Source organism: Bufo bufo, chromosome 7 (assembly GCF_905171765.1).
Source record: "Bufo bufo chromosome 7, aBufBuf1.1, whole genome shotgun sequence".
Lineage (NCBI taxonomy): Eukaryota > Metazoa > Chordata > Amphibia > Anura > Bufonidae > Bufo > Bufo bufo.
In genome coordinates, this window is record NC_053395.1 from 155,210,816 (window position 1) to 155,235,405 (window position 24,590).

Genomic DNA, 24,590 nt, shown 5'->3' on the forward strand with positions numbered 1-24,590 from the left:
GATCTCCAGTCATTATTTTTTGATTGTGAAAATCGCCAATCGGAAAATTCACGATAAAAATTCGCGATACGAAAATTCACAATCAACACTACTCCTAAAGTCAAAGATATTGCAGCCTTCTCATTGGCCCACAAGCTAGAAGCAGTGAGGGATCATGGGTACTGATGAAAAAAAAATCTAGAATATTTGCGAAAAATGGAAAAAATGTCACCCGAGAATGTAACAGACGCTTTTGCACCCTGCTCCCTCTTTTCCTGTGCTGGTGCCTCTGTGCGACCACCGCCTCTTCCTCCAAACTGCACATGTCACTCGCATGACCTTGATTCCATGTGGGGTCTAGAACCTTATCATCCTCCACATCTTCTTCCACCCACTCTTTACCCCTGCCCTCCTTGTCGATCTGCAGACTGCAGAAATCCGTAGCAGTTGGCACCTGTGTTTCATCATTATCAGAGACGTGCTGCGGTGTTCCTCCCATGTACTCATCCTGAAACATAAGTGGTTGGGCATCGGTGCACTCAATCTCTTCCACTTCTGGGGCAGGGCTATGTGGATCGCCCACGGAAACCCTGCCAGCAGAGTCATCAAAAAGCAGAAGAGACTGCTGCATGACTTGGGGCTCAGACTGCTTGGCTGATTTGAAAGGGGGTGAGTTGAAAGACTGATTGCCATGGGTTGTAGGTGCCAACTGTGGTTTTTCAGCAGGGGACTGGGTGGGAGAAAATGTGAAGGAACTGGAGGCACTGTTAGCCACCCAATCTACTGTCGCCTGTACTTGTTTTGGCCTCACCATTCATAGAGCCGCATTCGGGCCTACCAAATAACGCTGAAGGTTCTGTCACCTACTCGCACCTGAGGAAGGTGTTTCACTTGGGTGTGTAGCTGGCACAGATCGACCACGTCCTCTACCTGCAACAGGAGCTCCACCAACAGCACCACGACCGGGGTCACGTCCCTTATTTGACGCTTTCCTTATTCTTTCCGTTCACCAACCAAACTAACAGATGGTTTATGTCAGCCGACAATGTAACCGCCAATAGTCAACAATTAAGTTCACTGTCATAAAGAGAAAAAATTTCTTGAGATCACACAACAGTGTGACAGGCGAAATTAATACAATTACTTCACGGTCACAAAAAAATTGAATTTGTCAACCAACAATGTAACAGCAGTATTGACTGGATTTATTGGACTGTCAGAAATGCAGCTCAGGCCGCAAATGTACTATCTAGCACAAAATGGGTGTTTTTTTCAACCAACAATGTGACAGCAGTATTTAACGGTTTTATTGGACTGTCAGATATGCAGTTCTGGTGTCAGAAAGAGGAAAAAAATCGCTTTAGGTCACACAAATATGTGACAGACTAATGTAATTGAATTATTTTCACTGGCAGGTATGCACTGCAGGCCGCAGGGGTACTTGACAGCCAAAAAAAGGGAATTTGTCCCCCTGGAATCTAACAGATGGATTTAATGAATAGATTAAAGTGAATGGGTCCGCATCCGTGATGCGGAATGCACACGGAACGTTGCCCCTGTATTGCGGATCCGCAAATGCGGTAGGCAATACGGCAATGGGAAGCACACGTTCGTGTGCAGGAGGCCTTAAAGTTCCATATTATTAGGATAGCACCAAAAATAAATTAATGCTTCCAAATTAAATTGACACGCTAAATAAAATAGTTATACGCGTTTCGGAGCTCCTGGCTCCCTCCTCAGTAGCTGTGAGGAGGGAGCCAGGAGCTCCGAAAACTAATAACCACCATAGAAAAGGATATAGTAATGTCATTGATCTGTGACCTCTATTTCTTTTTTTCTTTATATTTATTTAAATTAGTATTTTTGCCACTGCTATATTTATTTATTAAATGTGGATCCACATGAGCACATAACAGCTCATACAGCTGATCGGTGGGGGTGCCAGGTGTCAGACCTCCGCCGATCTGATATTGATGATAGGTCATTAATATTAAAAGTCTAGAATGACCCCTTTAAGCCTGGCCCTGTCAACCAAGAAGGAGAGAATGGGGCTAGTGGAGGAAAGCATCAGACCTATGGTTTGTTGAGGGACTCACGTCTGCCCTCGGTGCACTTAATGGCTCATTTACATATCAATAAAAATACTTATTACTAGGTGATGCAGCATCAGATTGCTGGATAAAAGATACAGTATAGCTACATTAGGCTGAGGCAGCCCCTACCTGGCATTGGGACTGGTTTAAAGGCGAGATTACAGCTGACAGATGCCCTTCAATGCCAAGGATCAAAGAAACCCTTTAATAAATGTGTATGAGACATCATTTATAAGAATAAAGCAAACCTAACTTCTAATATGAATTGGCTTGAGTTACAGTGCTGCTTACATCCCATTATGTGAACACATTCGGGAGATCTCCTGACGTATACGCAAAATGTAGCCATAGGCCCCTTTTGACCTGACAGAGGCTAAAAGAGTTGCCTTTTTGGCCTTCATCAGTGTGGTGTGTGGCAGCAGCATACCTTTTTCTTACTGTACATGAAAGCTTGGACTGCAGTTTCCTATACAGTGTGCCACCAAAAAATGCCAGTGTTCCAACATATGCCATTCTATGTCTATACAATAGTATACTTTGGAGCTATACATCTGAAGTAGGGGAAATACTCACCATGTATTCCTTGAACATATACCCCCAACAAGATGCGAGAAGAGCATTAGGTTTTTACCTCAACAGCCAATATGGCTGTTTCCATATGTCCCATTGATGGAGAGCAACCACTTATAAGAATACAAGACCATGCCACTTCATTCTTCAGGTGGCCATACACATTAGATGAGCATGGTGGCTCAGTGGTTAGCACTGGTGCCTTGGAAGGTTCAAATCCGACCAAAGACAACATCTGCATGGAGTTTGTATGTTCTCCCCATGTTTGCGTGGGTTTCCTCCGGGTACTCCATTTCCTCCCACACTCCAAAGACCTACTGATAGGGAGCCGACTTAGCCCCATTGGGGATAGCTTGATGCTAATGTCTGTAAAGTGCTGTGGAATATGTCAGCGCTCTATAAGTGAGTATAATAGATAAATTAGATAGAAGTTGGTGGATGGTCAAACAAACATCCGGTGAACAGCCATACACACTTTAGTCCATATTGGCCGCTACAGTTGTTCAAACTGGCCATTAGTGTTGAATATTCTAATCGCTAATTTTTATCGCGAATATTGGCACTTCGAGAATTCGCGAATATCTAGAATATAGTGCTATATCTACATAATCGCAAATATTCTAGATTTTTTTTCATCAGTACCCATGATCCCTCACTGCTTCTTGCTTGTGGTCCAATGAGAAGGCTGCAATATCTTTGACTTTAGGAGTAGTGTTGATCGCAAATTTTCGTATCGCAAATTTTTATCGCAAATTTTACGATTGCCGATTTTCGCAATCAAGAAAATAATGACGAGATCGCGAATTTTCGAATTCGCAAATATATGACGAATATTCGCAGAAATACTCGCGAAATATCGCGAATTCGAATATTGCCCCTGCCGCTCATCACTGCTGGCCATACATGTTCACTGAAAACTGGCAATGGACGAAAGAGCTTTCTTGGAATGTTCTTTATTAGAAATATATTTTCGCCACAAGCATTCTTTCTTTGAATTAATGATCTTTTGTCCTACTATCAGATAAAAATATTGAACACAGACAAACTTCTCTTCAAACGATAAGGGTCTATCATAAAACAATCGTTAATTGTTGAATTCCACCTGACAATTGTTCATTTTGGTTGAAATTGTACATTTAGATTAATTTTAGACTAATGTGTATGGCCACCTTTAGAATCAGGGTTGAACCAGACTCCAACCAGACTTTTTTTTGCATATCCAATATAATGTGGGGGAAAAAAACTTTGACTCAGTGCTCATGATCTAAATGGAGACATAGTTGCCACATAATGGAGATTTAAGAGGAACTTTCTATTTAAAAAAAACATGTAGTAGTTTATTTTTAGCAGCTTATCATCACACTTACAACATTAAATATATATCTAGACCAGGGTGCACAACCTTTTATGGTCCAAGGGCCTCATTATCACATCACTCTATTTCAAGGGGCCGCAAAAAAATATGTCAGCACTTGTTTACATGGGCTTATTACACAAGCCCATGCCAAGTAAATGGGGAGGAATGATCACTACCACGGTCTTTCCTCCCTCATTAAGTTTTAATGATTATCAGTAGCCCATCCCTGATTACTCAGGAAGATGTGCCGACAATTATCTTACATCTCTCATCCTGAAAAATTATGCAAATCAGCCGACAAACGAGTTTATCGGCTGATCAGCGGCAGGATTATACAGGCCATGAGCGTTTCTATGAACACTTGTTCCCAGTAATTGGCCAAATATTGTGCAGTATAACAGGGGCTTAAAGGGATTTCCTAGTAAAAATGTTTTTTTAACAAGTTCGTGCAGCATAGCCTTGAAACAGAAGATTATACTTACCTGCTCTGGTCCTCCGCGCTGTCCCCACTCTCTCCATCTTCCGATTCCTGCTCTGTTTACATCTGGCAGTGCATGAGCATAGTCACATGCACCTCTCCAGCCAATGACTGGCTTCAGCAGTCATGTGGCCATAAGTAGCATTTCACTGCTGGGGCCAATCATTGGCTGGAGCAATGTATGTGACCATAACCATAGCCAGCCAGATGTAAACAGCATGGGTACAGAAAGATGAAAACAGCGGGGGCGGCATGGAGCAGATAAGTATGCATCTTCTGTTTCCGGTGACCATGCTGCAGGAACTAAAAAAAAAAACATTTTTACGGGATAACCCCTTTAAAGGGCTTCTGTCAGCCCACTAAACCGTTTTTTTTTTTTTTGCTTAATAATAACCCCTACACTGCGATTTATCCATACATAAGTAAAATAATAATTTTGGTTCAATAGAATTTGCTAAAACCCTATTTTTATAATATGTAAATTACCTTGCTACCAGCAAGTAGGGCGGCTACTTGCTGGTAGCAGCCGCATCCTCCGATGGTAATGACGCCCCCTCTGCTTGTTGATTGACAGGGCCAGCGGACGGGATCTTTCTCCGCTGGCCCTGCCTGTTTTCATTCAATATCTGGCGCCTGCGCCGCGGCCGTACCTATCTTCAATCGGTGCAGGCGCACTGAGAGGCGGCCACTCACTCGGCCGCTTCATCCTCAATGCGCTTGCGCCGATGACGTCACATCTACACCCGGCGCAGGCGCATTGAGGATGAAGCGGCCGAGTGAGTGGCCGCCTCTCAGTGCGCCTGCGCCGATTGAAGATAGGTACGGCCGCGGCGCAGGCGCCAGATATTGAATGAAAACAGGCAGGGCCAGCGGAGAAAGATCCCGTCCGCTGGCCCTGTCAATCAACAAGCAGAGGGGGCGTCATTATCATCGGAGGATGCGGCTGCTACCAGCAAGTAGCCGCCCTACTTGCTGGTAGCAAGGTAATTTACATATTATAAAAATAGCAAATTATACTGAACCAAAATTATTATTTTACTTATGTATGGATAAATCTCAGTGTAGGGGTTATTATTAAGCAAAAAAAAACAAAACGGTTTAGTGGGCTGACAGAAGCCCTTTAAGTGGCGACATTATCTTCCATTCTGCCTCCTATTCGTAAATCAGCGCTTTCACTGCAGAGGATGGTGCTCACTGCTTATTTAGACGCCAGTCTTAATAAAGCCCCATAGCTGGTGGCCTTTGCATAACTTCGGCACATCCAGAGCCAGTTCTAAATGGAAGACAGTTTCCTTGCTGTCTCACATTTGGACCATTTTCTAAACCTGTCCCCTTCCCCGACCACAATTTTAGACCTGGCGTGACCGTTGCGCTGCCATCTGTGCCTGATTTAGGCGTATTTCAGCTTGGTAAATGACCCCATAGTGCTTCAGATGATTGAAGCTTTTTTTAGTTGAGTTTTAATATATTTTTAACATTTTTTATTTTTTACTTTTATTTAGGGGAAACTGTGCAAAACATTTTTAAAAAGTCATTTTTAAAAAACGATATAACTGACACCTGAATGAATTATTAAAATGAATTACTTATTTTGTGTCAGTTGTTTTAATATAAAATATGTATCGTTTCATGTAAATGGGGTAATAATAGCGACGGTTTTGGTTGGTGTGGGCGTTTTTTAATTTTTGTATTTTATTATTTATCATTTTTTTTACTTGTTTTTTTATATATTTCTGCTAAATAATATATCCTCGAAAAGAGTCATAAAAAGACCTCTGGGGGACACTGACACATTTTTTTATTTTGAACTTTTTATTTTATTTTCTTTATTTTATCTTTTCTTTTCTTTTTTTTATATTTTTTTATTTGTTATACCGTATATATATTATATATGTATGTATATTATTATTTTTTTGGCACATAATATGTCCTCCAAGAGGTCATTGAAAGACTTTTAGGGAACAGAAGCTTTGTTTTGTATTTTGCCCTATTTCCACTATAACTGGGGCATCCAAAGGAAACCATCCTTCTATGGAGGCTTTGTACAAGCCAGAGCTGATCTGGGTCTGGGGAGACCCTGCAGCTTTGCTCTGCCCGAGACACCCAGCAATCATGTGATTGCCGGGTCTAGTAAAGAAAGCAGCATAGCTCTATTCACTATTCACATAACTGCAATAAACCACTTCTGTCTTCTCCTTGGGTCCCCGGCTGTCACTGATAGCAGGAGACCCGACCTGCTTCTGCTAGAATGCAGGAACAAGAGCTGTAATCCAGCACTGTATGGTCAGGGGCAGGGCCGGGCCGACACAGAGGCTGGGGAGGCTCCAGCCTCAGGGCACAGGCCAGTCTGGGCGGCAGGCAGGCCACTGACCACGTCGCTGCTGCTGCCTCGCCTTCAATATAACGTTACAGAGTTACATTACCCTACTTCGTTAGATTTCCCTACCTAGTACCTCCTAACTTCCGGTCGCACTGCTAATGACGTGAGGAGGCGTTCCTGAGTTTTGACTATCTGCGCATGCGCAAACGGACAGTTAGGGAAATATTACGGCCCAGTGCGCAAGCGCGGCTAACTCCGGCCGGCGCATGCGCAGTGTCCCAGTGTGAAGCTGAACTCCGCTGAGATTTTCCATAAACTGTCTGTTTGCGCATGCGCAGATCGTCAAAACTCAGGAACGCCTCCTCACGTCATTAGCAGTGCGACCGGAAGTTTAGAGGTAGGGAAATCTCACAAAGTAGGGTAATGTAACGTTACAGATAATATTCTTTTCCGTCTGATCTGAGGTCTGATGGGGTTCTGGATGGGGTAAAATTACAAGGAACGCCCCGGGATGGGGGGGGGGGGGGTGGGCGCACTTGGGCAGCTCAGCCTCTGTTGGTGGTGGACCTTGTCCCAGCCCTGGTCAGGGGTGCACTACAAATGAGGACAGGTGAGGCGAACGCCTCAGGCAGCACCAGGTAGGGGCAAGAGGGGGGCAGCGGAAAGGCAATGGGGAATGAGCGCTTTCATTGTGGTAAAGGGGTTAGGTTAAGAAATTGGGGGGGTGCCATTTCAGTTTTCGCCTCAGGCAGCAGAAAGGCTAGGTGCACCCCTGTGTATGGAACTCGAAGAAAGACCACTGACTGCACAATCAGCTGTGGTTCTATCCAGGAGGACTAGGGCTGCAAACTATGGCTCTGTGAGCCGCATGCGGGCTGCGGGTTGTGCACCCCAATCTAGACAGTATGAGGTAGTGACAGGCCTCATATATGAAGGACGGTATGTACCGTATGTCCTACAATGGTGCAAGAAACCTATTAAAGAGATGCATATCAAGGTTTGCTGGGGTGCACCTGAGATGTGCCATTAAGGTACCCGGCCTTGGTGGAGTAAAAGCTGTTAGTTTGTGAATCCACTAGAATAGATAGCGGACTCTCTAGTTAACTAGCATAGCTGGTTTCAGCTAATCCGGGCCTGGCTTTTACTGGGAGTAAGCAAAGAGCTGGGTGGGTGCTTAGTCCCCACAATCCACTCCAGGGTTTATACGTGGCCCATGTCCACGATTGCGTTTAAAAGTCAGCAGCTTGAGGCAGGGTGTGTCTGTTGTGTGAGAGGCTACAGATCACACCCTGCAAGGTGCGTGTACAGCAAACAGTAGCCTGTGGATACTTCTAAAGGAGCCCTGAGCCTGCATGACTTTATTGTGGATGACATGAACTGATTTCTTGTCCCGGCTGCGATCCATCTAAACTGACCTGCAAGTTGGCTGGAACAAGCAATAAACTGTATTAAAGTGACTTTCTTGTGTCCCTGCCTGTCTTTAAGGGTCCATTCACACGTCCGAATGTGTTTTGCGGATCCGTAAAAATACAGACACCGGCAATGTGAGTTGCAATTACGGACAAGAATAAGACATGTTCTACTTTTTTGTGGAACAGAAGTGCAGATCCGCAAATGATTGAAAATGAATGGGTCCGCACATGTTCCAGAACGGATGAGGACCCATTTTGCGGACGTGTGAATGGACCCTAAAATTGGTTATAGGAGCCCACGGCATTATAACAGTTATAACGGTACTTCACTAACCTGACAAGTGTAAAGGTCCTCTTACATGGGCCGATAGCAGGCAAAAAACGAGTGCCGATCAACCATAATCAAGTCAATCTGCCCCTGTTTAAAGGACCTTACACCTGGCCTGATGCAAATTGAAAGGGTAACCAATGATTATTCTTATGATCATTCGTCCCCTACATTGTTGGCAGCACATCAACTGCTCTCTGGGCAATGTGCTGCTGACAAAAGATGATTTTAGGTGTCGCATAAAAGACTTGATGACGATTATCATGAACAAGCATTTATAGGAACGTTTGTTCACAAAAACTGACCTGAACTTCAGCCCCTGTTAGGCTACTTTCACACGAGCGTTTTTGCTGGATCCGGCAGGGTTCAGCAAAAATCCTTCCGTTACTGATAATACAACCATCTGCATCCATTATGCATGGATCCGGTTGTATTATCTTTAACATAGCATTTAAAGTCAATGGGGGACGGATCCATTTTCTATTGTGTCAGATTGTGTCAAAGTTAAACGGATCCGTCCCCATTGACTTGCATTGTGGGTCATTACAGATCAGTCTTGCTCCGCATCCCATGACGGAAAGAAAACCGCAGCTTGCTGGTGTTTGCTCTCCGGTATGGGAACGCAACCAAACGGAACAGAATGCATTTTGGAGCATTCCCTTCTGTTCAGTTAAGTTTTGTCCCCATTTACAACGAATGTGGACAAAACAAAAGCGTTTTTTTCCGGTATTGAGACCCTATGACGGATCTCAATACCGGAAAATAAAAAACACTTGTGTGAAAGTAGCCTTAGGCTAATTTCACATCTACGTTTTCAATTCCGGTTTTGAAATCCAGCAGAGGATCTCAAAACCGGAATTAATCGGTTCAGTTTTGTCCCCATTCATTGTCAATGGGGACAAAACTAATCAGGATGCACAAGTATGTATCTTTTACGTTTTCGTGCAGCTTGCAGCAGTTTTGTGTTCGGTACTCGAACAAACCAGATCCGGCATGAAAAATAAATCCGGTGCCCATTGACAATGATATTCATACCAGATCCGGTTTGTTCGGTTTTGATTTAATACAACTGGATCCAGCCGAAACTGATGCATCCGGATATATTAAACGGCACTGATCCATTTCATTCCGGTTTTTAAGATCCTCTGCTGGATCTCAAAACTGGAATTAACAATGCAGATATGAAAGTAGCCTAATAGTGCTCTTAGAATATCATTTCCTTAGCAGAATATGCTATAACACAGATTGTTTGGTGATAGAAACAAAAGTAATCATCAAAAAAAAATTACTTGATGCACAGCATAGGACATTTTCTGTTATATGCTAAGATGTAGTATTAATATTTGTAAGCTTGTGTTTGCTCTTTTAGCTTACTACTGGTTGTATCACCTATATCTATTCATCGCCAGCTTACAAAACAAACAGGAAACCCCAATTTAAAAACCTTCTTCAGCAACTCTTGCCCACAATTACTCAAAAAAATTACTAAGAAATAATAACCATAAACCTTAAAGGGGTTGTCCATGATTTTGATATTAATGGCCTATCCTCAGGCTAAACCATCAGTATCAGATTGGAAGGGGTCTGACAACCCTGCAACCCTTGCCGATCAGCTGTTACCTTGTAATTCCGGAGCCAGAACTACACAGCTCTATCCTTTGTACAGTGGAGTTGGTAATTGCAGTCCTGCTCCTACTACATAATGGACGGCTGTGTAGTTCTAGCTGCAACTTCTGGTATTGGAGTTCTAAAGTAACAGCTCATCAGCAGGAGGTGAGGGGTGTTGGACCCCGCCAATCTGATATTGATGGCTTAGGCCTTAAGGGCCCTTAGCATGAGCCGAGACTTGAACAGATCATGGCTAACAAGCTTCATAGTAATGCTCGTTAGTGATGATCTGGCGGTGTAAATACACCGCCGAAGCGCTCATTCATTGGGTAATTGGATCGTTTGTGCATCACATAAAATCTCTGTAAACACGATCTGCTGCCGGAAAACAACTAGTCAGTATGGGGAAGAGTGATGGCATTGCCAATTGCTCCTCCCCATACTCTGGGGGAGCTGGAGGAGATCGCTGCATGTAACTGTACCGTTCTCCTCCACCAGCGATCAGCAGATTGTCGGGAAGGAACGCTTCCTTCCGCACAGTCTGCTTGTGCATCATCCCATGTAAAGGGACATTTAGGCCTAGTTCACACGTGTGTGATCCGTGGCCGTATTGCGGCCCGCAAATTGCGGGCCGCAATACACGGCCACAGTTTTGTGTGCATTCCCCATCACGGATGCGGACCCATTCACTTCAATGGGTCCGCAAATCCGGAATTGCGGAACGGCCGCACGGAACGGGACCCCTCGGAAGCACTACGGAGTGCTTCCGTGGGGTTGCGTCCCGTACTTCTGTTCCGCAAAAAGATAGAACAGGTCCTATCTTTTTGCGGAACGGGTGGATCGCGGACCCATTAAAGTGAATCGGTCCGCGATCCGATGCGGCTGACCCACGGCCAGCGATCATGCATTGGGCACGGGCACGGGTCACACACGTTCGTGTGAACCCGGCCTTATTCACACGTCAGTATTTGATCAGTGATTTCCATCAGTGATTGTGAGCCAAAAGCAGAAATGAGATAAGGTAAAAGGGAGAGATTTGCACTTGTTCTGTGTTTAGACCTGCACCTCCGTGATTCATAAGTAAATGTCATACTACCATCAATAGACATGTCCTTATATGCAATCTTTCTTAAGACTATTTTCTCATGGGCAAAACTGGCCACTGATTCAGCAGCAGAAAATGGGTAATCCCCATACAAAACACCATCAACAGCTTCCTTTAATGTAAAACACACAACCATGTGCATTGAATTTTTTTTCCAATGCGCACCTTGTACAAATGCTACAGTTCTTTTTAGCAGCTGATTTGAAAAATGCTTGAGAAGTGACACGTTACTTCTCTAAAGCAGATTGGATGGTAGTTTTCCATAAAAGACATAGGGGAAGTAGAAAAACCTAAATTAACCACCTCAGCCCCCAGTGCTTAAACACCCTGAAAGACCAGGCCACTTTTTACACTTCTGACCTACACTACTTTCACCGTTTATTGCTCGGTCATGCAACTTACCACCCAAATGAATTTTACCTCCTTTTCTTCTCACTAATAGAGCTTTCATTTGGTGGTATTTCATTGCTGCTGACATTTTTACTTTTTTTGTTATTAATCGAAATTTAACGATTTTTTTGCAAAAAAATGACATTTTTCACTTTCAGTTGTAAAATTTTGCAAAAAAAACGACATCCATATAGAAATTTTGCTCTAAATTTATAGTTCTACATGTCTTTGATAAAAAAAAAAATGTTTGGGTAAAAAAAAAAATGGTTTGGGTAAAAGTTATAGCGTTTACAAACTATGGTACAAAAATGTGAATTTCCGCTTTTTGAAGCAGCTCTGACTTTCTGAGCACCTGTCATGTTTCCTGAGGTTCTACAATGCCCAGACAGTACAAACACCCCACAAATGACCCCATTTCTGAAAGTACACACCCTAAGGTATTCGCTGATGGGCATAGTGAGTTCATAGAACTTTTTATTTTTTGTCACAAGTTAGCGGAAAATGATGATTTTTTTTTTTTTTTTTTTCTTACAAAGTCTCATATTCCACTAACTTGTGACAAAAAATAAAAAGTTCTATGAACTCACTATGCCCATCAGCGAATACCTTGGGGTCTCTTCTTTCCAAAATGGGGTCACTTGTGGGGTAGTTATACTGCCCTGGCATTCTAGGGGCCCAAATGTGTGGTAAAGAGTTTGAAATCAAATTCAGTAAAAAATGACCTGTGAAATCCGAAAGGTGCTCTTTGGAATATGGGCCCCTTTGCCCACCTAGGCTGCAAAAAAGTGTCACACATGTGGTATCTCCGTATTCAGGAGAAGTTGAGGAATGTGTTTTGGGGTGTCTTTTTACATATACCCATGCTGGGTGAGATAAATATCTTGGTCAAATGACAACTTTGTATAAAAAAAATGGGAAAGGTTGTCTTTTGCCAAGATATTTCTCTCACCCAGCATGGGTATATATAAAATGACACCCCAAAACACATTCCCCACCTTCTCCTGAGTACGGAGATACCAGATGTGTGACACTTTTTTGCAGCCTAGGTGGGCAAAGGGGCCCATATTCCAAAGAGCACCTTTCGGATTTCACTCATCATTTTTTACAGAATTTGATTTCTAACTCCTTACCACACATTTGGGCCCCTAGAATGCCAGGGCAGTATAACTACCCCACAAGTGACCCCATTTTGGAAAGAAGACACCCCAAGCTATTCCGTGAGGGGCATGGCGAGTTCCTAGAATTTTTTATTTTTTGTCACAAGTTAGTGGAAAATGATGATTTTTTTTTTTTCATACAAAGTCTGATATTCCACTAACTTGTGACAAAAAATAAAAACTTCCATGAACTCACTATGCCCATCAGCGAATACCTTGGGGTCTCTTCTTTCCAAAATGGGGTCACTTGTGGGGTAGTTATACTGCCCTGGCATTCTAGGGGCCCAAATGTGTGGTAAGGAGTTTGAAATCAAATTCTGTAAAAAATGACGAGTGAAATCCGAAAGGTGCTCTTTGGAATATGGGCCCCTTTGCCCACCTAGGCTGCAAAAAAGTGTCACACATCTGGTATCCCCGTACTCAGGAGAAGTTGAGGAATGTGTTTTGGGGTGTCTTTTTACATATACCCATGCTGGGTGAGATAAATATCTTGGTCAAATGACAACTTTGTATAAAAAAATGGGAAAAGTTGTCTTTTGCCAAGATATTTCTCTCACCCAGCATGGGTATATATAAAATGACACCCCAAAACACATTCCCCACCTTCTCCTGAGTACGGAGATACCAGATGTGTGACACTTTTTTGCAGCCTAGGTGGGCAAAGGGGCCCATATTCCAAAGAGCACCTTTCGGATTTCACTCGTCATTTTTTACAGAATTTGATTTCAAACTCCTTACCACACATTTGGGCCCCTAGAATGCCAGGGCAGTATAACTACCCCACAAGTGACCCCATTTTGGAAAGAAGACACCCCAAGCTATTCCGTGAGGGGCATGGCGAGTTCCTAGAATTTTTTATTTTTTGTCACAAGTTAGTGGAAAATGATGATTTTTTTTTTTTCATACAAAGTCTGATATTCCACTAACTTGTGACAAAAAATAAAAACTTCCATGAACTCACTATGCCCATCAGCGAATACCTTGGGGTCTCTTCTTTCCAAAATGGGGTCACTTGTGGGGTAGTTATACTGCCCTGGCATTCTAGGGGCCCAAATGTGTGGTAAGGAGTTTGAAATCAAATTCTGTAAAAAATGACGAGTGAAATCCGAAAGGTGCTCTTTGGAATATGGGCCCCTTTGCCCACCTAGGCTGCAAAAAAGTGTCACACATCTGGTATCCCCGTACTCAGGAGAAGTTGAGGAATGTGTTTTGGGGTGTCTTTTTACATATACCCATGCTGGGTGAGATAAATATCTTGGTCAAATGACAACTTTGTATAAAAAAATGGGAAAAGTTGTCTTTTGCCAAGATATTTCTCTCACCCAGCATGGGTATATATAAAATGACACCCCAAAACACATTCCCCACCTTCTCCTGAGTACGGAGATACCAGATGTGTGACACTTTTTTGCAGCCTAGGTGGGCAAAGGGGCCCATATTCCAAAGAGCACCTTTCGGATTTCACTCGTCATTTTTTACAGAATTTGATTTCAAACTCCTTACCACACATTTGGGCCCCTAGAATGCCAGGGCAGTATAACTACCCCACAAGTGACCCCATTTTGGAAAGAAGACACCCCAAGCTATTCCGTGAGGGGCATGGCGAGTTCCTAGAATTTTTTATTTTTTGTCACAAGTTAGTGGAAAATGATGATTTTTATTTTTTTTTTTTTTCCATACAAAGTCTCATATTCCACTAACTTGTGACAAAAAATAAAAACTTCCATGAACTCACTATGCCCATCAGCGAATACCTTGGGGTCTCTTCTTTCCAAAATGGGGTCACTTGTGGGGTAGTTATACTGCCCTGGCATTCTAGGGGCCCAAATGTGTGGTAAGGAGTTTGAAATCAAATTCTGTAAAAAATGACGAGTGAAATCCGAAAGGTGCTCTTTGGAATATGGGCCCCTTTGCCCACCTAGGCTGCAAAAAAGTGTCACACATGTGGTATTGCCGTACTCAGGAGAAGTTGAGGAATGTGTTTTGGGGTGTCTTTTTACATATACCCATGCTGGGTGAGATAAATATCTTGGTCAAATGACAACTTTGTATAAAAAAATGGGAAAAGTTGTCTTTTGCCAAGATATTTCTCTCACCCAGCATGGGTATATATAAAATGACACCCCAAAACACATTCCCCACCTTCTCCTGAGTACGGAGATACCAGATGTGTGACACTTTTTTGCAGCCTAGGTGGGCAAAGGGGCCCATATTCCAAAGAGCACCTTTCGGATTTCACAGGTCATTTTTTACTGAATTTGATTTCAAACTCCTTACCACACATTTGGGCCCCTAGAATGCCAGGGCAGTATAACTACCCCACAAGTGACCCCATTTTGGAAAGAAGAGACCCCAAGGTATTCGCTGATGGGCATAGTGAGTTCATGGAAATTTTTTTTTTTTGTCACAAGTTAGTGGAATAGGAGACTTTGTATGAAAAAAAAAAAAAAAAAAAAAAAAAAAATCATCATTTTCCACTAACTTGTGACAAAAAATAAAAAATTATAGGAACTTGCCATGCCCCTCACGGAATACCTTGGGGTGTCTTATTTCCAAAATGGGGTCACTTGTGGGGCAGTTATACTGCCCTGGCATTTTCCAGGGGCCCTAATGTCTGGTAAGTAGGTAAATGACCTGTGAAATCTGAAAGGTGCTCTTTGGAATGTGGGCCCCTTTGCCCAGCTAGGCTGCAAAAAAGTGTCACACATCTGGTATCTCCGCACTCAGGAGAAGGTAAGGAATGTGTTTTGGGGTGTCATTTTACATATACCCATGCTGGGTGAGAGAAATATCTTGGCAAAAGACAACTTTTCCCATTTTTTTTATACAAAGTTGGCATTTGACCAAGATATTTATCTCACCCAGCATGGGTATATGTAAAATGACACCCCAAAACATATTCCCCAACTTCTGCTGAATACGGAGATACCACATGTGTGACACTTTTTTGCAGCCTAGGTGGGCAAAGGGGCCCAAATTCCTTTTAGGAGGGCATTTTTAGACATTTGGATACCAGACTTCTTCTCACGCTTTGGGGCCCCTAGAATGCCAGGGCAGTATAAATACCCCACATGTGACCCCATTTTGGAAAGAAGACACCCCAAGGTATTCAATGAGGGGCATGGCGAGTTCATTGAAAAAAAAAAATTTTGGCACAAGTTAGCGGAAATTGATTTTTTGGATTTTGTTCTCACAAAGTCTCCCTTTCCGCTAACTTGGGACAAAAATTTCAATCTTTCATGGACTCAATATGCCCCTCAGCGAATACCTTGGGGTGTCTTCTTTCCAAAATGGTGTTATTTGTGGGGTGTTTGTACTGCCCTGGCATTTGAGGGTCTCCGCAATCATTACATGTATGCCCAGCATTAGGAGTTTCTGCTATTCTCCTTATATTGAGCATACGGGTAATGAGATTTTTTTTTTTCGTTCAGCCTCTGGGCTGAAAGAAAAAAATGAACGGCACAGACTTCTTCATTCGCATCGATCAATGTGGATGAAAAAATCTCTGCCAAAAAAAGAAAAAGGAGGGGAAAGGCGTCTGCCAGGACATAGGAGCTCCGCCCAACATCCATACCCACTTCAGCTCGTATGCCCTGGCAAACCAGATTTCTCCATTCACATCAATCGATGTGGATGAATAAATCATTGCCGGGATTTTTTTTTTTATATATACAAAGTGTTTGCCAAAGTATATGAACACCGCCACCTCCTCAGCTCATATGCCTCGGCAAACATATCTTTTACTGCAGAGGAGAAATCTCGTCTTGCAGCGCCGCATACACCGACTTGCGTGTAATCTGACAGCAGCACAATGCTTCTGTCCGAATGCACATCAGTGCTGCAGCTGGTCGATCGGTTGGTCCACCTGGAAGGTAAAAAAAACAAAACAAAAAAGAAAAAACCAGGCCGCAAAGCAATAACTTTATTAACTTTAGAACAGAACATATTAACTTTTATAAACTTTTTTAACTTTTTTACTTACCGGTAATTTTTTTTTTGTTTAGTTTTTTTTACCTTTATAGAACAAACCTCTCCTTCCCCATGGGACAATGTGCAAAGCGCAAATCGCCCAAAGATGTGGCGAAGTACGTTATGCACTTTATCCCAGGTGAAAGGAGAGGTTTGCAGCAGCTGAGAGTAAAAGGGCCCTAATAGCCCTGTGTGCCTGTCCTGTGAGATGCAATCCCTATGGTAGGTGTACCTGTGTGTGGTACTTCCGGAAACACTCTCCATAGCATAGGGCAGGGTGGTCAGCACAGTCAGGACAGAAATAGCGGGTGTCACGCCTTATTCCACTCCTGCTACAGACACGACATCTTTTTCGGGGTGACGGTTGGGTTGAGGTACCAGGAACGACACTGGGGAAATGTCGCTCGTGTAGACGGCTAACTACACTGGGGGATGGGGCCACGGAACCTCCTGGGTAAAGGAGGTTCTCGATGATCTCTTCCTGGAATTTGAGGAAAGATCGTGTTCTCCCAGCCTTACTGTAGAGAACAAAACTATTGTACAGCGCCAATTGAATTAAATATACAGACACCTTCTTATACCAGCGTCTGGTTCTGCGGGAAACTAAATACGGAGACAACATCTGGTCATTGAAGTCCACCCCTCCCATGAGCGCATTATAGTCGTGGACACAGAGGGGCTTTTCAATGACACGGGTTGCTCGCTCAATTTGGATTGTCGTGTCTGCGTGAATGGAGGAGAGCATGTAAACGTCACGCTTGTCTCTCCATTTCACCGCGAGCAGTTCTTCGTTACACAAGGCAGCCCTCTCCCCCCTTGCAAGACGGGTGGTTACAAGCCGTTGGGGGAAGCCCACGCGACTAGTTCGCGCGGTGCCACAGGCGCAAATCCGTTCTAGAAACAAATGCCTAAAGAGGGCCACACTTGTGTAAAAATTGTCCACATAAAGATGGTACCCCTTGCCGAATAAGGGTGACACCAAGTCCCAGACTGTCTTCCCACTGCTCCCCAGGTAGTCAGGGCAACCGACCGGCTCCAGGGTCTGATCTTTTCCCTCATAGACACGAAATTTGTGGGTATAGCCTGTGGCCCTTTCACAGAGCTTATACAATTTGACCCCATACCGGGCACGCTTGCTTGGGATGTACTGTTTGAAGCCAAGGCGCCCGGTAAAATGTATTAGGGACTCGTCTACGCAGATGTTTTGCTCGGGGGTATACAAATCTGCAAATTTCTGGTTGAAATGGTCTATGAGGGGCCGAATTTTGTGGAGCCGGTCAAAAGCTGGGTGGCCTCTGGGACGGGAGGTGGTGTTGTCGCTAAAATGCAGGAAACGGAGGATGGCCTCAAATCGTGCCCTGGACATAGCAGCAGAGAACATGGGCATGTGATGAATCGGGTGCGTTGACCAATATGACCGCAATTCATGCTTTTTTGTCAGGCCCATGTTGAGGAGAAGGCCCAAAAAAATTTTAATTTCGGAAACTTGGACTGGTTTCCACCGGAAAGGCTGGGCATAAAAGCTTTCCGGGTTGGCGGATATAAATTGTGTGGCATACTGGTTGGTCTCTGCCACGACTAAGTCCAAGAGCTCCGCAGTCAAGAACAGCTCAAAAAATCCCAGGGCCGAACCGATTTGAGCCGTCTCAACCCGAACTCCAGACTGGGCGGTGAAAGGGGGAACTACAGGTGCGGCTGAAGTTGGTGACTGCCAATCAGGGTTTGCCAGCACCTACGGGCCTGTCTTTGCGGTGGCTGCGACGGGGTAACTAGTGCACGTGCCACCGTACCAGCTTCAACTGCCCTTCTGGTGCTCGCCACGTCACCATGTTGTACGGCAGTCAGGGCTGGGACAAGGCCATTTGGTGCCCAGGGCGAAGATGGCAAACTGCGCCCCCCCCCCCCCCCCCCCCCCCCCGTTTTTAAGAAAGAATCAATGTTGTTTCAAAACAAGAATATACTTAAAGCAATAGAACAAAGGACTGTGGGACTTTGAAAGTCACAGACACTATAAAGTTCCCCCCCATCATCATGTGCCAGTATAAAGTCCCCCCCATCATCATGTGCCAGTTTTGTAATAAGCCCCCCCAATGTGCCAGTAACACTATTGTAAAAAAAACCAAAAAAAAAACACTTATACTTACCTAAGTGTCAGCGATGCGATGCAGCCTCTTCCTGTGTCCCACGCTGTAATGTAAGGCTCAGGCGGCACGATGACGTCATTGCGCCGGCCTCTGATAGGCTGCCGGCCTAGTGCCTGCAGCCAGGGGCGTACATAAAAATCACTGGGCCCCATAGCAGGAATCTAAATTGGGCCCCCATTCCCCTTTTATAGCCCCTCCCTTTGTTCCATGAACTATTCTTGCTGCTGCGTTTTATAATTTATGCCATCAGGGCCGGAATGGGATTACAAAACAGCCCTGGCACACAAAAGAGGTATAATAGATGCAGATGTATATTATATACAGCAGTGTACAGTTATGTGAGGTACGCGGTATAATAGATGCAGTGTGTACAGGTATATAGTATATTCCCTAGTGTTCTGATATGTGAGGTACAGGGTATAATAGATGCAGTGTGTACAGGTATATAGTATATACAGCAGTGTACTGATATGTGAGGTACGGGGTATAATATATGCAGTGTATACAGTATATACAGTAGTGTAATATGTGAGGTACGAGGTATAATAGATGCAGTGTGTACAGGTATATAGTAAATACAGCAGTGTATTGACACCTCGTACCTCACATATCAGTACACTGCTGTATATACTATATATCTGTACACACTGCATCTATTATACCTCGTACCTCACATATATAGTATATACAGAAGTGTACTGATATCTGTACACACAGCATCTATTATACCTCATACCTCACATATCAGTGCACTGCGGTATATACTATATATCTGTACATATTGCATGTATAATACTGTGTAATATATGCAGTGTGTGTGCATGTATGTGTGTGTATATATATATATATATATATATATATATATATATACAGAGCAGTGTATTGATGTGACACATAGAAGGTATAATACTGTAGATGCAGTGTTTATAGAAATATGTGGTCAGTTATGCATTATAGTCACTGTGAGGTACATGAGGTAGTGGTAACTGTCTGAAGTAGTATACATGAGTGAGCAATGAGTAAAAACAGGGCATGGAGGGGGGGGGGGGGGTAAATGATGAAAAGGGGAGGACCTCCTCTTACCTCTCCATTCCAGTCTGTATGGATCAATACAGAGCTGCTTGTGAACTTTTAATACTTGCTGTTAGGGGTTGAAGGACCTGTGATGATGTCATCACAGGTCCTGGCAGATGTACCTTTGAAACCTAGGAACTACACCATTTTTGGTGCAGTTCCTTTGCTAGATTCTGCAGGACCTGTGATGTTGAAGATGATGTCATCACAGGTCCTGGCAGATGCACTGTTCTAACCTGGGAACTACACTTTACACTGTGCAGTTCCCTTACAGGACCTGTGATGACATCATCAAAGGTCCTTTAGCTTTAGAAAGGTAAACAGGAGTAATTAGGGGGCGGGGCCTCTCCTCCACTTCGGTGCCTGCCTGCAGCCTATCAGAGGAAAGGGAAGGGACACGCCTCTCCCTCCCCTGCACCTCCGCTGGCACAGACAGTTTGCAATGGAGATGAGCGCAATGGAAGCGCTCATCTCCCTGTGCCCGGCGGCGGCTGCTCACTTGGGGGGGGGGGGGGGGTCATTTTAGTTGGGGGGGCACATGGGGGGGCACAGCATGATGTAGGGGGGGCCGTGGCCCCCTCTGGCCCCCCCCTGGCGACGCCACTGCTGCTGGCACTTCACCTGCGCCCCCCTCCTGTCCGCAAATGGTAGCGCCCAGGGCACCCGCTCCTTCGGCCCCTGCCTTGTACCGGCCCTGACGGCAGTGCTGGTACTAGGTCCAGGGAGGGCTGCGCTGCTGGTGTATGCCTCACCACGTGATCCGGCAGCGACAGCCCCACTCTGCTGCTCTTGAAGCGGATCCTGCATAACCTGTGGTCTAGCGACATGGGGCCGGGTACGCCTGGTGCTGCCAGGGACCTCCACCTCCTCGTCCGAACTTTGGGTCAGAGAGCCACTGCTTTCTACAGGTTCATATTCTGACCCGCTAGATTCGTCAGATGAGGGTTCCCACTCCTCATCCGACTGGGTCAGAATCCTGTAGGCCTCTTCAGAAGAATACTTCCTGTTTGACATTTTGGACTACTAAATTTAGGGGTATTCCCTGAGACTACCCAAGAAAAAAAGCAAGCCTGTCTTACAAAGGGGAGGCTAGCGAAGTACCGGAGGCCGCTGCGGTTGATAAAAAATATCAAAACAGATTTTTTTATCGCCGCAGTGCGTGTAAAATGAATGTGCAGTGATCAAAAAATATATATTTTTTGTCACTGCGGTGGGGCGGGCGTGGGTGAACGCACGTGTGGGCGACCGATCAGGCCTGATCGGGCAAACACTGCGTTTTGGGTGGAGGGCGAACTAAAGTGACACTAATACTATTATAGATCTGACCGTGATCAGTTTTGATCACTTACAGATACTATAAAAGTACAAATGCTGATTAGCGATACGCTATTCAGCGAATAAAAGTGACTGCGGTGCGGTGGGGTGGGCGCTAACTGACGCTAACTACCTAACCAAGGGGCCTAAACTATCCCTAAAACCTAACAGCCAATACTAGTGAAAAAAAAAAAGTGACAGTTTACACTGATCACTTTTTTTCCTTTCACTGGTGATTGACAGGGGCGATCAAAGGGGTGATCAAAGGGTTAATTGGGGTGCAGGGGGGTGATCTGGGGCTAAGGTGTAGTGTTGGTGCTACTCACAGTTCAGTCTGCTCCTGTGCTGGATCCAACCGACGAAAAGGACCAGCACAGGAGCAGAGAAGCCATATAACAGATCATATTTACTAATATGATCTGTTATATGGCTTGTGATTGGATTTTTTAAAAATCGCCAGCCTGCCAGCCAATGATCGTTGCTGGCAGGCTGGTGACGAACTTGTTCTTAAACTTTTGCCGGCCCGCGATGCGCATGCGCGGGCCGGCTTGGAGCGAAATCTCGCGTCTCGCGAGATGACGCGTATATGCGTGACTGTGCGCAGCGCTGCCACCTCCGGAACGCGAATCTGCGTTAGGCGGTCCGGAGGTGGTTAAATACTCTAAAAACACTAAAAAAAAAAACTCTAAAAATGCCTCCAAATTCTGCTACTGATTTGCCACAGATTTTTGTCAGATTTTGCTTTCTGAAACTAGCCTTAGCCTTCATGCTACTTCTTTCAAGCAGATATCATGGTGGTTTTCCAAAAAGGTCAATGGGAAAGAAGTACAATACATTGATGAGTAGTAGGCATAGTTGGACCTGTTTTCAGCTGTCAATTCTGCTACTGACCTGTCGCCTAAGGCCACTTTCACACAGTCAGTATTTGGTCAGTATTTCGGAACAGTACTTGTGAGCCAAAACCAGCAGTGGGTTCAAGAATGGGTCCAAAAGTGGGTCCAGTGGGTCTCGCAAGATCACACTGCAGCTGGAGGGTGTGTAAAGGAGATCATCACAGTGGAGATTTACATATGTGGTGTCGGACTTTTAAGGGGACAAGTCATAACTGAAGAACGGGTGGCACAGTAGCATAAAAAAAAGTATGCAATGCTCAGGGAAGCATATTTAAAAACAGTACAGTTTTTTGGTTTGGTGACAGGTCCTCTGTAAGGTGTATTTTTTATTTATTTTTATAATAGAGGTCAATAGACAGTACAGTGATGCTCAGGAGATGAGCCCAAGCTATAACTTGCAGGTGCCGGCAATATCGCACAGCTGGTACCCTGTTTTCACTACTAGGATAAGCAATTTACCCCCTTAGATGCCACAGTCAATGCAGACTGCGGCATCTAAGTAGTTAAAGAGAGGGAAGGGGCACTATCACCCCATCACCATCCCTGTGTCATGATCATGACTTACCAAGGGCTTGCCATGACAGGCAAGGAGCTGAACAATGGCCTTAAAGCTTGCCTGTTTTACTATAACTGACCTAATACACTACTATACAGAAGTATTGCAGTGTATTATATGGGCAGTCAGAGGATAGCAGGTTCAAGTACTGAGACCTTGAAAAAAAATTAAATCAGTAAAAAAAGGTTTGGAAAAATGAAACAAAAATACATTAATGTCTAAAAACTTAAAAATATGCTTTTCTTATCTTTCAAGTGCTTTTCTTTTTGTAAAAAATGGTAAAAAAATAAATAAATTAAAACTTACAAAATTGGTATTGCCCTGGCAATAATGGAATGTTCAATAACATGAACACATTATTTATCCCCTGATGAATATGATTAAAGAATAAGAAAAAAATTCCAAACTTGCTGGTTTCTGATCAAATGACCATACATTTGGCACATGATCCCAGCCTGGGATTAGAACCGGCAGCGCGTGCGAGTCTGAATCTCTCACTAGCTCTTTACCCCTTTAAGTGCATCCTCCAGCAGTCTGTGCACCTAAAATGAAATCTATTCCAGCTTGAAACGGTGTAGATTCCATCATTGTTTACACCAAGAAACTGGGGTAAATGATGATAAATCTGCCACGGCCGATGGCTTCGTCCAGTCCCTGAATCCTTTTTGGAAAGCTGTAAGGGTGAAAATGGTGTTTAAAAAGTTGCAACCCCAGAGTTTGTATGTTTTTTAACACCAAATTTCTGGCAGATTGGGAAGATAAATTTACCCTATAAGCGTATTTTAACAATACTTAAAAGAGACTGTCCAGCATTTTTGGACAGGCTTATAGAAGAAAGGAAAAAAGCTCCGCTTGCCCTCTAGAGGTAGCTTCATTTAAGCCTGACAGGTCCAGTTCCCGGGGCCATGATAATGCCATGTCCATCATTTAATTGACCACTCAGCCAATCATTGGCCTCAGTGGTCACCTGTGAATAAACGGTACTTATAGGGGAAAACAGTATAAAACCAGCTCAGTGAAGCAGGAGCCCAATATATTCATGTTATGCAGCAGCTCTTTGCCCCCCCCCCCCCCCCCCCCCCCCCGTTGATCAACAGCTTTTTCCCTATTACTGTGCATAGGGAGAAACCTTCCAGCTAGATAGTGGGAGAAAACTTGCATCTAACAAATCCATCAGACATATGAACACCGGCATGGCACTGCAACAAAAACCCTGCAAGTTCTATAATACAAAAACCTATTCAAACACAAGGGATGAAGAGAGGGAAGCTTAGACGGGCTGACAGGTTCTCCTTAAAGAGACGTACCATAATGCAAAGGATCTGAATAATTACAGCTATACAAGGAGAAACGACTGATCATAAAGTCCTACACCCATGGCTTTGTCTGCCCATATTTTGTTTTGAACAATATCCATTCACTTCCATTTTTTCACAGTATCTAATTAATCTAATTCCAAGTCACATTGGGAAGCATGGTCGGCAACAAGACCACACATGTAGAATATGTCTACCATAGCTAGGGTAATGGAAAAGACTAGAGTTCATTTACCTGATTAGGTGGACTTCAGGATCTAGGCTGTAGTGCTACTTTTTGTGTAGCTGTGGTCTTATTTCTAATGCATCCTATGAAAACAGGAAGGGTAAAGAGGAAACCAATTTTAACCCAGTAATGATGAAAGAACTATTTCTCTACTTCTCACTAAGCAATGAGTATAACATTTAAGAGCAATTGAGACACATTGCAATTGTGAAAGGTCCTTACCTAATTTAAAATGCATACACCCATGGCTGCTATGACTCCATCCTGAAGATTGAAGGTGAAGGTTCAATAAGGTCCTCAT

General features: G+C 44.0%; 1 protein-coding gene across 2 annotated transcripts in view; it reads right to left on the reverse strand.

Moving 5' to 3' along the window:
* Positions 1–24,378, reverse strand: part of ITGB2 (integrin subunit beta 2) — a 183,570-nt gene extending 159,192 nt beyond the window's left edge. The window contains exon 1 of one of the 2 annotated variants that reach the window (XM_040439674.1): positions 24,299–24,378. The gene's annotated coding sequence lies outside the window, so the exon portion shown is untranslated. The remainder of the gene's footprint in view (positions 1–24,298) is intronic. The other variant, XM_040439670.1, reaches the window with a different exon arrangement.
* Between the last annotated feature and the right edge of the window lie 212 nt (positions 24,379–24,590).